Source organism: Triturus cristatus, chromosome 7, assembly GCF_964204655.1.
Source record: "Triturus cristatus chromosome 7, aTriCri1.1, whole genome shotgun sequence".
Lineage (NCBI taxonomy): Eukaryota > Metazoa > Chordata > Amphibia > Caudata > Salamandridae > Triturus > Triturus cristatus.
The window spans coordinates 975,581,369-975,597,398 of NC_140590.1; positions in this window are offsets into that span (position 1 = coordinate 975,581,369).

Genomic DNA, 16,030 nt, shown 5'->3' on the forward strand with positions numbered 1-16,030 from the left:
GCTGTGTGTGTGTTGCGCAAACGCTTTACACATGGCCTCTGGGATAAGCCTGACTGCTCGTACCAAACTACCAAGGGGGTGAGCAGGGATTATCTTCAGCGTGTAACTCCCTTGCCCTGACTAGAGTGGTGGTTTCTCCCTGGTTTAGGTGCATGCCCTAGCCAACTAGAAATCCAATTTCTAACAGCATCTGATGAAACCTATTCTTCATCCTACAGCTCACATCATAACATGTGTATAATGAATACATGAAATGTGATTGAGCAAGCATTTAGACTGCTCATGGGTCACTTTAAATGTCTGGACTGAAAAGGTGGGGCACTAGTTTGTGCACCAGAGAAGGTGTAAAAATCACACACCTATGCTGAATGCTGCATGTTGTGCTTTGTCCACCCATGCATGATGAGAAAAACCATGCAGGTCAAGGGTCAATTTATGATCTGATTAGAAATCATTTGTGATTACTTCAATATTGTAAGAAATTGGGGTAAGAACCTGCCTCAAATAATAATCACAATCCTTGTCAAGGTGAACGGCAAAAGTCATGAAATAAATGTGTGCCTAACCCTCTGGTAGCTTGGCACAAATCAGTCAGGCTTAGCTAAGAGGCAATGGAAAAATCTTTATGCAGTACAGAGAAAGAGTGCAAAAGTAAAATCACAGCACAAGAAAAATCTCACAGAAATGTTGACAAATAGTCAATTTTATTAAAGAAAATTGGAGATATGAATTTTTAAATACTGAATTTCTAAATCACCCCAAAAAGTAGAATGTGGCAACTGTGGTTATCTGGTCATGCTGGACTGTGTCAAAGTCAAAAGTTAAGGTCAACCACAATAGATCTTGTGTTGGATAGAGGGATTGGCTTCATCCAAGTGGAAAGTTTTCCTTTGGACTTAGAAAGTTTTATTGAGTAAAAGTGTTCATCAATGAGTGGTCGGCGGGCATGCTGAAGCTGTATCTGAAGCTGAGCTCAACGATGGCAGGTTGCTGAACAGCGATTCCCCGATGCAGTTGTCTACAAAGGCAGGAAAGCTCTGAGTGGGAAAAGTCCAAAGTCTGTGCCCATGAAGTATTTGACATTGATGGGTTTTTGCCCTTTGTCAATGCTGATGAAGCCCTCTACGTTCGAACGTAGAAATGTTTCTGGAATTCAGACCTCCATTAGCAATGCAAACAAGCAAGCTAAGACTAACCAGCAATTCCGCATTGAGCGTTGCGTCCTCAATGTTGGTCCTTGTCTCTGACAGTTCTCCAGTCAGAAAGTGGGCAGTTTGGGGTTTGGAGGGGTACACTCCAACACCAGCCAAGAGTCCAGGATCAAGATTCTCCACTTGAGGGTTAGGACCCACTCCAGCAGAGCCCAACAACTAGGTTACCTAGGTAATTGGAGGGAAAGGGGAGCATGTTGTGCTCCTGTAGCTCAAACAGGAGGTTGACCAACTAACCCTTGGAATCACTTCTGTACTTCTGGGTTCAAGGCAAAAAGGTCCAGGCTTCCTTCAAACAGCAGAGCAGTCCTTCTTTGGACTCTCAAAAGGTCCCAGAGTGTTCTAAGGAGTGTACTGGGAATGCCATATTTATGCCCAGTGGCAGCAAGTGGGTGGGGGAAACTCCTGGCTACTCCCTAACCAATGGGGTAAAAGTTCCAAGGACCACCCTCTCAGGCTATCTCACTCAAAGAAGGAAAAACAGCTCTCCTCACCCAAACCTTTTGTCATTGACCACTGGGGTAATCCACAACTATCCGCAGGGAAGCCATTAAACAGTCACTTGACACTGGACATTGGCAGTAAGGCATATTTGAATCACGCAGGAAAATTAAAACTTTCTAACAATTGGATTTTAAATTACTATTAAAATCAGTCTTGAATCATATTTTTAGTGGCTCGCAAACTTAAATTGAGCACTATAGATTGTTATAGTTTAATCACAGTCTTTTGCTATGGGAGGGCCATCCTCGCCACAGTGATACACTTCTTTGTTTGTTTTCATTGCCATAACATGTAAAACATTAAATATACATCTCCTAATTTTAAATAAACATGCACCCTGCCCTATGGGCATTTAGGTCCTACCAGTTACAAGAACTAAAAAGTAAGGTTTAAAGCTGGCAAAATGTTTATTCTGCCGGTTCAATATGAAGATTAAAACTGCACACCTAGGCTACGAGGACAGGCCTGGAGACATGTTTTGCAGTGCAACTTTTGTGGGTGGCACAATAAGTGCTTCAGTTCACTAGTAGCATTTAATATACAGGCCCTAGGTATATGTAGTACCATGTAATAAGGACTTAAATTAAATGTGCCAAATGGGCGTATGCCAATTTTACCATGTTTAAAATAGGCAGAAATATGAAGGAATGCGATTTTAAAAGATTGTCCTGTGTAACGAAAATTAATTTTGTAATGAATGTTTATAATTTTTAAAGCATATGCATGAGAAACCACACATCACAATAACTGCAACAAGCCACTCTCCATTCTAACATTGGCCTTGACACCGCTATCCTACCGTCAAAAATTACCAGAACTAGTACTTTGCCCTGGCAACCAATGTTAACCTCACATTATCCCAAAATAATACATGTATTACACACAACTACAACCATTGCATTTGATCTGCCTACCCAGTACTACCAACCAACATATCCACAACTCTACTTATACCCTATCATCCCAAAAATAAAGTAACACCATTCCCAAATACTCACAGGCATTCACTAAACACACTCATTCACTCTTCCCTTATACTATCTTGCTGTACTCTATGCTAACCCACACCTTAATTTCATACACAAATAGTCCCTTATATCCTACTATTATCCCCACTTCATCCTCAATTAACATACATCTTCCCTACTTTGAAATATTATCCTAATATGGGGTTTTAAAAGAGACGCTTAAGTGGCTTTTTGGGATTTTTTTCTGAGCAAGTGAGTGAGAGGGCTCTGGGAACTAAGCAGCATGTGCTGGCCTGCGTCATGGCCTCACATGTAACACCTTCAGTGAGACTTGAGAAATGGAGGAGGTGTAGTGTGGTGGTGGAACATCTGCCACTTAAGTGGAATAGGAAAGAAGAGCAGGCATCCCATTATTTCATTGTGGGGTGTTAGAAATGGGGGTCTCTAGTTGGCAGAGGTATGCACTTTTGTCCAAGTAGGGATCCATGCTTCTAGTCAGGGTAAGGGAGTTACACACTTTAAATAACCCCTGCTCACTCCCTTGTTAGCTTGGCACGAGCCGATAGGCTTATCCCAAAGACAATATGTAAAGTATTTGTACCCAAACACACAGCAACTCAGTGAAAATACCACGATTTGCCAACACACCGGTTTAAAAGAATAAAGTATCTTTATATAAACCCAACAAGACCAAAGTGACAAAAGTCCAACATACATGTATCAAGATATCACTTTTAAAACAGTTCCTTCAAAAATATACTTTAGAAGAAAATAGCTCCACTGTGCGCGGGCTGAGCATGGAGTCACACAGACCCCCAAACAACTGTACCTTGAAAAACAAAGTCAACAGGCTATGCAGGGCGTCGTGGAGGTGAGGCATCGGTGCCGAGGCGAAGGTGGTTCCCTTCTGTCACAGGGGATGCGAGGCATCGAGTATGTGAGGAGGTGAGGTGTCGAGACCAGGACAAGGAAGTTAGGCGGCGTTAGCAGTGAGGCGTCGGTTCCTGTGAGGCGAAGCAATGTCAAAGAATTTGTGAAGTCACCCTTAACAGTTATCTGATTCACAATAATGGGATGCTGGTGCTGGCAGTGAAAGCAGCTTAAATTTTCTTCATGTGGAGGTGTGATCTACGGAAACAGGTTTAATTACCACACTGTATACAAAGCCCACAGATAAAAATACAGCACTTGATTTTAAAAGCTACCATCCAAAGAGTCTTAAGGACAATTTGCCGTATGGCCAATACTTACGTGTGCGACGTAAGTGCACACGCAAAGAGGATTACGAGATACATTCTAACTCGCTGAGTGAGAAACTTAAAGAAAAGGGCTATCCATCGAAGTTACTTAAGCACTTGTGTAAAAGGGCTTGGTATACACCACGTGAAATATTACTTGAAAAACAAGCGAAGACACCAATCACTAGAATGGTGTGTGTCTCTACGTTTGGCCCATACACCAATTTTGTTTTTTAAAACGATCTAAAAGAATTGGCATCTGGTAAAGGATGTTGATAAGAACCTTCAAATACCTTTATTTGCATTGAAAAAGAATGTAAGCATTGAACAACGGATTGTTAGGGCATCAGTAGAAAAACCTAAAAGAGCAGATTCGCTTCGGCCATTCCTGAGTTTATCACCTGTAGCAGGACATCATAAGTGCGGAACATGCCAAGCTTGTAATTTATGCATGGAAGGCATTAAATTCACGGAAGGAAATGACAAGTGGAAGCACACTGAGTTTTCAAAGTGCAAGACGAAAAATGTGGTGTATGCCATCACCTGTCCCTGTGGGCTGGTGTATATTGGCCAAACCAGGCAGTAAATCAGACAACGAATAAGCCAACACCGTTCCAGAAATAAAAGCAGAGTTCAAAACGCACCTCTTGTGGCACATTTCCAAGAGCTCAAACATACGGAGAGGGACCTCCGGTGGAAAGTGTTAAGTGTCATTAAACAAAACCCCAGAGGTGGCGATCTTGAAAGAACTCTACTTCACAGAGAAGCATATTTAATTATGCGTTTCAATACCACTACAGTGGGATTGAATGAGATATCTGAAATGAACAAACTGTAGATACAACTGCCTAAATAATTTCCTTTGCCTCTTTTTAACCTTAATAGAATGATCAGCTGGATGCTTTCAACCTTGGTTAATATATAGCATGAGTGTGAGGTCCACGTCTCTCATATATACAAATACGTGGTTCGTAAGGTATAAGTTGTCTCGGATACACTACAACTACCAATATGAAATGCATGAACCGAATCACGGTTTGGACACGTCTAAAATCCAGTAATAAAGCAGTTAGAGCTGTAACTTCCGGTTTCGCAGTACAGAGATGCTGCAGAGATGAACTGAAGAGAGAAGGGAGAACGCCTTTTCAAACCTGATACATTGTTTCAGGCAAGTCCTGCTACTAAATACACAAACATGAGCGGTAAAGGAGAATAAGTTATCTGCTGACTCTGAAGCTTTTTTTCCCTCTCTTTATCGTAAGAGTGAATCGCCAAATTTTTAAGAAATTCACGTGTCTCCCAAAGCAGCTGCAGTGCTTCAAAATAGTAAGTCAAGCCGCCGCCTTTTTCAAAATCATTCAGTTTGACCGAAGTGACGGTCATGAACTAATATTCAATCCCATTTAAAAAAAAAATCTTTTGGACAATTTTGAAGGTGAATGAAAGCATTTCATAATTAACACGTTCAGCGCGCTGAGGCACACTTCGTGTTTAATGGAAACAAGTAAGTTGGGGTATCCCACAGATTTAGACTTTGGTGATACTTGCACCGGTCACAACTTACTAAGATTAATCTCACATTTATTAGGTTTGCATACATGCGAAGTTACTGTGACATCTGATTGAAAAACGAGTACACGCCGAGAGGCGTTTCTGGCCAACAGCACGAGGCAAGTTGACTTGTTTCAATAACTAAACTAGCATACCACTTTTGGCTCTTGAGTCATGTGTGGCAGTTTGAATGGAGTTCACCTCTTTAGTGCTTTTTCTAAAAAATCATCAGTTTTGTATGATTCCAGAAAATTAATGCCAACCACGTTCCATTGTGGTTTTATTGACTACAACACCATCAGCGCTCACCTTAATTTCATAGAAGGTAAGATTAAATTACCCAAATGGACGTAGATAGGGAACCAGATTGCAGGGAGATTGAATTGTATAAAACAACTTGTCTACTTTATTATTTTTCTCAGTGTTAGACCAAGTCCTGGTCCTGAGGAGAACCCTGAACTTGAATAGGGTTCTGAAATGTGTGGACCACATCCACCTAGCAGTATCCACCACTAAACTCACAGTACAATTCTGTGCACAAACAGAACAATCTGTCTGGTGTAATGATAGTGTTGTTTAGCTGTACATGGCTGGCTGTTCTGGTTAAAAACATAAAATAATTTGTACCGCCATGTTTCTTTCTTTAAATAAGGACTGGTCTTTTATGTTTTGTTATGTTATGTCATTTTTGTCCTTTTCCTTAAAGTTGTGAAATATGTTGTATTGCTGAAATTTCAAATTGTGAAATTAAAACACCAAAACTGCTTTAGAATTCAAGGTGGTTTATTTAAAACTTTGCTGATTGCAAATATACGGCCAATCATCCTTTATGCACTAAATATTACAGTGGCCTAGTTTGGACGGTAATATAGGCCCAACCCCTCAAGGTTAAGCAGGCCCACTAGTAGCATTTGAATTACTGTCCCTTGTACACTCTGTGTACTTTACTAGGGACTTACTAGAAACCCAAGCATGCCAATCATCGACAACCAATTATAATCAGAATTAACATAGAGAGCATATGCACATTAGCACTGATCATCAGTGGTAAAGTGCGCCGAGTTCTATAGCCAACAAAAACAGTTCAGGAAGAATAGGAGGAAAAAGCAAAGAGTTTCGGCATAACCCTGCAAAAAAGGCAATTTACAACATGGGGTCACAGATGTGACCCTCTGGCACAGTGTTTGTGAATTTGTGTGTTTAATATTTACCACTCAGAGGTGGTAAATAATAAATATTTTTTCTTCTGAGTTAGGGAAGGTAAATGGTTCAACTAATCTTTTTACTGTTTACCAAAAGCCCAACTCAATGGCAAAGTCAGATGTTTAATACATTTTAAGGAAAATTAACTTTTAAAATGTTAAATTTTCCTTGGCTGAAACTGCAGAAGGCTCATTTACATTCACCTTCCAACAGTCACCCAGCAGGTCAATTGACTATATGATGTAGAATGGGTATAGGGAAGTATTTTTGTCCTACTGACAGGGTGGTCAGTTGGTGTGGACCCGGAAACGTAATTTACTTCAAAGAGACTACCGCTATCACAGGCTAATGTTAACTGGCACCTGGGCAGTCCTTCCTTTGCTCGCCCAGTCAGCCAGGCAAGAAACCCAGTGGGAGGAGAACTATTCCCCGAACTGTTTTGAAGTGACCACAGAGGAGGTTCCATTCATTAGCCGTTCCCCACATCTGTGTGGGCACACAGGTTCTGCACAAGGTTAAAGGGGTTTCATCATTTTGGAATTTAGGAATGAAAGGCGCTTTGGGATTGTTTGCAGTAAGGTAAACAGGAACTGCTGCAAAAGTGAGTAGGGCTGCCCCATAGTGTTAGGCATAAATGTGGCATCTCCTTGCATTCTCCTCCAAACACTACTAGGCCTTAAGAAGAACAAGAGAAGCCTGGACTAGCTGTCTGTGACATGCGAGGAGCACTGAAAGATTGGACCTGCTCAACTTGTACCCAGGACAAAGAATTGGACTCTAAGGGTCGGAAGGTTGACCTCCTGTTCAAGCTACAGGGACACAACAAGCTACAAGAGACATTTCCTGCAATGTGTTGCTGACCGGTTCTAACTGGACCTGACATGCACCATGCTGTTTCCATCTGCTGAAGTGAGACGTGACCTACAAGAGCTGTTTCTGAGGTCCTGGAACCCTTGGCTGTATCTGGTTGGGCTTCTGCAACTGCCTCTGAAAACCCGCGAATTAGAAACCTTTTCAACTTCAAGACCTCTGGAAGACCAGGGGAAACCTGCCAAGCCTATCTACTCAAGGTGTGGTGCCTTGGATCCACTGGGAGTACCTTAAAAAGAAATAAAATCTTCGGCAGTATTGTCATTTTCAGATCCGTAATACGGTCAAGCCAAGAGAGACTATCCTGCTCCAGTGATGCAAGTCCGATCGGATCTGATGGAGTAATTTCTTTTAATTAAGAGACACCATCTTCTGTGTCTTGACAGTGAGCTGACGCCCCAAATCGGGGTTTGATGCTTATGCCCATTGTACCAGATAAGAATATTGCAAAGCGTCCTAAGTAGAGGTCCGAAGTGATAGAATAAGAGCTTGAGATGTATGTTCATTCACTTAAAAGCCCACTGCCTGGGCAACCGCCTCAAGCTCAGTTAGAAAGACTGGGGCTCCTTTAAGTTGGCTATAACATCATCCACATAGAGACTAATGAAATGCCTCTCTCCCCCGAAGAGAATACCGGCTATGAGGGGGTTATCCCAAGCTCTTTGAACCATAGGCTCCATGTATAGAGTGAACAATAGGGCATAGTAGGCACCCTTGTCTTGTGCCTCTGCAAATCGAGAATGGAGCTGAGAAATGCCCATTCACCTGGACCACCCCCGCTGGCTGTGTGTAGCTGCTAAGAATCCATTTACAGAAGCGATCACCAAAGTGTTGGAGAGTGGCCACCAAGTACCGGCAGTCGACTTTATCAAACACTTTTTCCATGTCTATCGCCCATAACATGTGTTCCGTGCCAGAATGTTGGGCTTTCTCAATAAGATAGAGCAGCCTTTTTGATTTGTCTCTACATTGGTGGTTCGGCACAAAACCCGCTTGGTCAGGGTCTATAAGACCTGGTAATAGTGGACTCAAGCGAGTGGCCAGGATTCCGGTGAAGAGTTTAAGGTTGACACTCAGAAGGGATATTTATCTGTATGATGCACAGTGCCATTTACCTTTACCCGATTTTGAAAGAACAACAATGGAGGCCAACAACATCAAAGGGGAAACTGTGGAAAGATCTTCTATTGCATTAAACAATCTAATGAGGACAGGGGCCATAGTTGAACAGAAAGTTTTTATAAAAAAGTGTGCTGAAACCATCTGGACCTGGGCCTTTAATTAGTTTCTGACAATCAATGACAGAGACGACCTCTTCGATACGGATATGGCGGTCTAAGTCAGCAGCCTGATCTCGTGCTACTTTGGAAGTGGAAGCACCCTGGAGAGACTGGGATGGAGCCTCCAGGGGCAGCTGTTGAGCTGTGTAGAGGTCTTTATTAAAGTTTTGAAACTCCTCAGCTATATGGGGGTCATCTTTGCACTCTGGTCCAGATGAATCCAGTACCGTCTGAACCCCCATCGCCTGACACTGTACTCGCACTACACATATGTCGCCTCCAACATAATATGTTTGTCGCAGGCGCAGTGCGGCATACTCCACCCTGTCTAGTTCAATGCCCTCCAACTGCAAGTGATCAGTTTTGAGTTGTCGCCAAACCCAGGGAGCTCCACTTCATTTGTGGATTTATTCCTGTTCCAGGACCTGGCAGGAAAGATGATCCCATTTGTCTTTATGGATCTTATTGTCCGCAGAGGAGATTACAATGAATGCACCCCTGAGAACAGCCTTTAGGGTTTCCCAAAGAGTAGTAATAAAGATGTCAGAGGTATTGTTAAAAGCTAGAAAATCCTATAAAGTTTTGGTAACTTGCTTTAAGACTTCGGGGCGATGCAAAAGAGTTTCTTGCAGGTACCAGGTTTTGGGGGCGGAGTAACCAGATGAATGGCCAGAGTGATTGTCACTGCAGCATGGTCTGACAACAAGTGAGGCTCTATCTCAGAGGCGGTGGTCATGGAGGTGATCCCCTGTGAACCCAAAAAGTAACCATATCATGGAGTATGTCTTGTGGGCATGTGACGAAAAAGTATAATCTCAAGTATGAGTATGAAGGGCCTGCCAGATGTCTGCCAGACCCATATCTCGTAGCTATAGCACCACGTCTCGGAAGAGGGCCTCGGATTGTCCATGGCGTTGGACTGAGCTCTCTAGCTCATTGTCTAAGACCATAATAAGATCTCCTCCAGCTACATCCACCAGTCAGGTGACCTGGTTATCTCTGTCACCGTACTGCAGATAAAATGTTCTTGCCCGTCATTAGGGATATAAACCATACCCAAGGTAAGGCTTTGAAAACTTACTGTAGCTAAATTAGGTAGTAGCCTTCCTTTAATTTCAGCCTGTGTAGGACTGATCCTACCATAAAAGGTGTTAAAGATGAGAATAGGCACCCCTACAGTGTTAGTCGAAAGGGATGAACAGTAATGTTGCGGAAACACCCTATAACGAAGCCTGTGAGTATCACCCATGAGGAGGTGTGTTTCCTGTATGAGACAAATATGGGCCAGAGAGCTCCAAATATGAGGGAATGGCACGTCTATTTATTGGATTATTCAGCCCCTTCATATTAAGGGTGAGAATCTTATGATTCAATGTCATCAGGATAAGGGAGAGAAACAGAAATCAAGGAGTCCATGTGAAAATCCCTGGGCAATGGACATGTAAACTATCAAGGATGTCAAGGGGGAGGTCACTTCTAAGGAGAATTGACTGTAAAAGAGATCTAAAATAAGGGGGTCCTGGTATAAAAAAGAAATGAACAACCCACTGAAGAATAAACAAACAAGTACAGAAACACTACAAATAATATCAAATTCCAGGGCTCAGTGCCCTATGGGAAGAAGAGGAAGAGAGGGGGAGGGATATAGTGACCAGCGTACCGCCTTTTTCCCACCGGCCCGGTCCCACTGTCCAGTATGCAAGAAAGGGAAGAGAGAGAGAAGAAGAGCTGAGACAAGTGGACATGACTTGCTTCATGTTGATGCTAAGTCTGCAGAAATTTCAGTAAGCAATGTTAGGACAGCCCTTCCTTCCTTAGTCGTAGTCTCCAGGTCTGGACGGAGCCTTTTAGGTTAAAGCTTAGTGTTTCTCCATTTGCAGGCACTACAGTTTCCATTATCCTGCCGGGCTGACTGTGACCATTCTGGGGAAACAGCCTTAATGTCCAGAAGAAGGCATGCTTCCTCCACCGATCGGTATTGATAGATTTTCTCATTGAATCGTAAGATCAATTGAAAATGGTGTCCTCTGGATTAGGACTAGGGGTGGGCGGAATTTGCGGAATTAACCTTCGCAAATTATCGCGAGAATGTTTAAAATTATCGCAAACAAGCAGAAATATCGCGAAGATGCGGAAGTTTTTTTCCGGCATGTTCGCGAGATTTTCTGCATGGTTGCGGGTCGCCAACTTACCCATGTGGTTGCTTGCGGGCGCGGCCATCTTGTTTTGAGTTGTTCTCGCGGTGCATGATCGCGAGAAGAAAGACGTGATCGCGCGACGCATGACGTCACTGCGGGCGCGAACTGTCGCGAGACAGCGCAAATGGCTAAAAACAATACAACATCTCATGGAGAACGCGACCGGATCAAGAAAACTTGTCGGCGAACGCAGGGATTCAGGTAAGGCGATCGCGCGCGCGCGAGAATGTATCATTTTACAGCGCGAGCAAGAAACAAATTATCGCCAAGCTGCGGAAACCGGAATTTTTGACATTTTCGCGCTCTCCGCGGAACGCAAAAATGTCAAATTATCGCAATTTCCGCGAACGGAACGAAATTTTTGCCCAGGCCTAATTAGGACACACAAGTGGACCGGAGATGAGAAGTGACTGGGAAAAAAGCTCTGTGATTTTGGAGACTAGGGGCCTCATGTAGGTAGCCAAATACCGGTCGGTAACGGCCGATTTTCGGTAAATATGCCGTTACCGACCGGTATTCAGACAAGTGAGATGTAGGAGTCCAAAAACCACTTTTCGGTAAATATGAGGCGGTAAATACCGATTCATATTTACCGAATTCCAAAATACCGAATCAGAGTTACCGAATACATAATTAACGAATCGGTAAATATGAAGTGGTAAATATGAAGTGGTAAAAATGAAAATGACATGTAGGAGCACTCGGTAATTAAGAAATCCAAGAAAATCGGTAAATAAGAGTCGGTAATTAACACGGATTGAAAGCAGGTGGTAACCATCAACAGTGCAGATAAGCAATCCCAAAATGCAACAGCGTGGACAACATGCCCGCTATGTACGTCATTGCAAGGCGCCCACATCCACAGGCAGCAGGACTGAGGGTTTGGCGACGGGAGGAACGCATCTACAGACAGCGCATCACACTATTCCAGCTGACTGATGCAGAGATACATGAGAGGTACAGGCTACACCCCGAAAACATCATGGCCTTAATCAGGGACCTGCACCCACTCCTGGACCAGCCAATAAGAAGGGCGCACGCCATACCCCCACATGTGCAGGTGCTCTGCAGCCCACATCTGTTGGCATCCGGCAGTTATCAGGTGGTGACAGCTGCGGTGGGTGGTGTATCCCAGAGTTGCCTGTCCCGTTCCGTCAGGAATTTCCTGGATGCCATGATGCAGAGAATGCACCACTACATCAGCTTCCACAACACACAGGCTGCACTGCAGTAAACAAAAACAGACATTTCTCACATGGCACAGTTCCCCCATTTCATTGGCTGCATTGATGGTACACACATCCCAATCTGTCCACCAGCTGACACAGAGCACATCTACAGGATCAGGAAGTCCACCCACTCCATCAATGTGCATACCGAATTGAATGATTTTGTGAATGGTCCTGTGGGTGGCACAACCAAAAGGTGGGCGTATGCTATTTACAACGAAGTCTGCAAGTTGTCGCACAGTGAGGCGGCTTCCAGATTGAGAGCTATTGACCAAGCAAACATGGAGAAGGCTTTAGCCGTTATAGATAATAGCTTCAGCACTCTCTCTTCTAGGATTCATACATGAGACAATAGGCACATGCAAGTACACGGCGCATGCAATGTACAAGCCCCGAATTTGGCGTGCGTCCTACGAGGTATCCCAGTGCCTGTGATTACACCTCCTTTCACTCTGCTTGCAAACGGTATTTATTTAATGTTGAATAATGAAGCTTGCTGCGGGATGTGAGTGGGAATCCCGTACATAACTGTCTCGCATAAAGTTGTCTGCTGCAATACTGTTCTTCTTCCACCCCCGCATGTGCGGCTGGATGTTTCCATCTGGCCTTCGATTCCAACCTTGAAAGCAGAGTTCAACAAGTTGAGCAGAATAGAGCGCTATTGTCCCACAAAGAGGTGCCTTTGACTTCCTCTCGTGAAACATTTGTCCTTCACGTTGCTAATACGCGCACTGAGGTACAGGCGCCTCTGAATACTGACCTCCCCCTGCATTTCGGCTCTTTGATCCAAACTATTTTCAATGCCTCGTCCACGACCGGCCTGGCTCATTTTTTTACACATGTGGGCTCGGGTCTCGTGACCTCTTTCCAACCTATTTTTGGTGTAATTCCGGCATTTGTTCATTCACTGTTCTCGAGCATCTTTGGAGGTGTCCCGCTGCTCCTGGCGCTAGTGGCAGGTGTGCTGCTTTTCCTTTTCATACTCCGGAATGGCTGCTCCTTCTGTGCCACACGAGCACCTGTCCCGTCTGCATCTTCTTCGTGATAGGATGCTTGACTTTTATGGTACTCTGCCATTGGCGACTTTGAGCCTGGCTTATGGATTATCCTTCAGGTATTCCTACTTCACCTGCGTACAACCTGTATTACACTGCCTGGATTGTCCCTTTGAATGGCCTCTGGATTTGTGCTTGACCAACATGGTGTCTCCGGTGCCGGATTTCGATCGACTGATGAGGCCCTTAGTGTCTCACGAGTTGTCCTGTTCTGGTGTCCGGATCATGGCGTGTGGTGCGGCGCATGGTATCCTGGGTAATTGGGACATCTCAGCGGCAGCCTACGACTTCTTGTCCATGAGCTATTTGGAGGAACATTCCGGGTGCCCTCTGATTGTGCTAGAGGCTCCGTTGGTTGGAGAACACGTATGTTCCTTTTCTTTACTTAATTGGATGGCTGAGACTTTTAGTGGCCCTGCAAACGATTTTTTGTTGGAAGCCGTGGCCACATATGCTGCCTATACATTCATGGATTAACTGGATTGTCGTCCATTGCGCCTGTGCTACTGGACAGCACCCTGGCGCAACATTTATTTCTTTTATTTTTCTTTTTTCTCTTCCTGATGGTCGGCTTGAGTTTTTTACTATACTTGCATTGTGTTATTTGGAATTTTATGCTGCAATTAATTGGACTTTAGGACTTTGGCGCTGCATTGGTTACGCCTTGTTCTGCTCTGACGATACTGAACTCTGCGTTCTCTCTTTTCTTGCCTATCAAATATTGCTTCGCTCAAGGGGGCGTGTAGTGAGTTCTCCCTGAATACGTACATACATTGTTCAGTTAGCATGACCACGTTGAATGTTATGTAGCCATCTTTTTGTCTTTGCACACGACACTGCGTTTACATGTTCTTTCTTGAATAAACTGCTGACTCGAGACTTCCTTCAGACGAGTGCATTCTGTTGTTCCCATCCCAAGCTCTGCGCAGCGACCTTGGTCTGTACATGCTGTGACACACAGTCTGGAATTTTACACAATGCATGTTTTCCACTCTAGGTTGTTCGACCCACTATTTAGCCATGACACACGCGCAGCTGCAAATACCTGACAGTTGGTGCTTTTCATATCACAGACATCATGTTTATTATTCAGACCGAAGACGAGCCTTCCTGCGAGACGGCTCCTGATGCTCCTGTGATGTGATTTCACTGAGCTGATTTTTGAGGTATGGGGTCCCCTATTCAAGCCTAAGAGACCTTCTATTATAACATAATTATGATATTAGCTACTTAGTTAAGGGAAGGTGGTAGTATCCTCGGTATTTTCCGAATCGCTAAATACCACCTCGGTATTTACCGATTCGGTAAATACCACCTCGGTATTTACCGATTCGGTGAATTCCGATTCGTGATTACCGAATGTTACCGAATCGGTAACTGTTACCGAATTTTTACCTACATATAACTTAACGATTCTAATTTAACGATTCGGTACGGCTCGGTATTTAAGAAACGGTAAAATTTATTTACCTACATGAGGCCCTAGATGCGGCTAGGTCTTCGTAGAGGGTCAGCTTGTGACCTTGAAACTGTATTGGGTATTTTTCTCGGGCTCTTTGAAGGATACATTCTTTTAATGGAAATTCATGGACGCATTTCAAGAAATCATCTGGGGTAGCCTGATTTGATCTCTTAGGGCCCCATCAGTGGTTGCAATCCAATTTAATTCCCATTTCTGAAGATGCTTCAAGAATCGTACAAAAGAGGTTTGTCATAAAGGTAATGATGTCTGAGCCCTCTGCGCCAGATAGATGCCCCAAATGTGGTTTTGTTTTACGTGTGATCCATTTTCCAAATCTTCTCCATGAGCCTATAAGTCCAGGTGTTTGTCATGGAGGCAAAGGATCTCCTGCAGGAGTTGCTTGATCTCTTCCTCTTGGCTCAACTCATAAACCTCAAGTGTGGACACCAGGGGCGGCTCCTCCACAGAGGGCAGAGGAGCCTTGCCCCACTTCTTTTTCACAGTGCGAGAGGCACTAACATAAAATGGTATCATGAATACCATTTTATGTTTCTGCTTTTCGCACTGCGAGAAAACAGAAGGCAGGGTTTGATTGGGGCAGGCTTGCGGTCCTTCTCCAGGCAGAGGAGAAGTGGCTTGCCCACTGTTGTGGGCGCAGAATGTTTAGTCAGCCTCAGGGCCTACCAAACCAGTCATGCACACTCTGCATTTTCTATATGTAGGCTGTATGCAGCCTACATAGAGAAAATGGCCTCCCCATAGATGCCTTTGGGGTCGGCGTCCCAGCCAATCACAACGCTGCCATTGCAGCGTTGTGATTGGCTTAGGGGAGGAGAGGGAGGCTGCCTGTTGCCTGCTTCCTGCATCCTGTTTCCTGAGAGGAGCAGTCCAGAGAGAAGGAGACGTGATGTGGGACCAGAGGCGAAGGTAAGTTTTACGATTTTTTTATTTAAATTACCCCCACCATCCCCGCGTGACCCCCTCCTTGCCCCAACACCCCCGCCTCCCCCACCCACGAGTCATGCTGGCTGCGACTGGTGGACTCCCTATCACCAAGGGTGTCTATATCTCAACGGACCTCCTTAAGGTCACCAGAACGCTCTTTTTTCAAGGTCTGAAGATCTTCTTGTAAAGAGGTAAACAGGGCTTCGATGAAGGAGTGATTGAGCGGAGCTTCAGATACGTCAGATTCTGCTGTTTACACGATTCCCAGAGTTGGTGAGGAACCTTTTGTATGAGAAATGGGAGTTTTGAGTAGCAT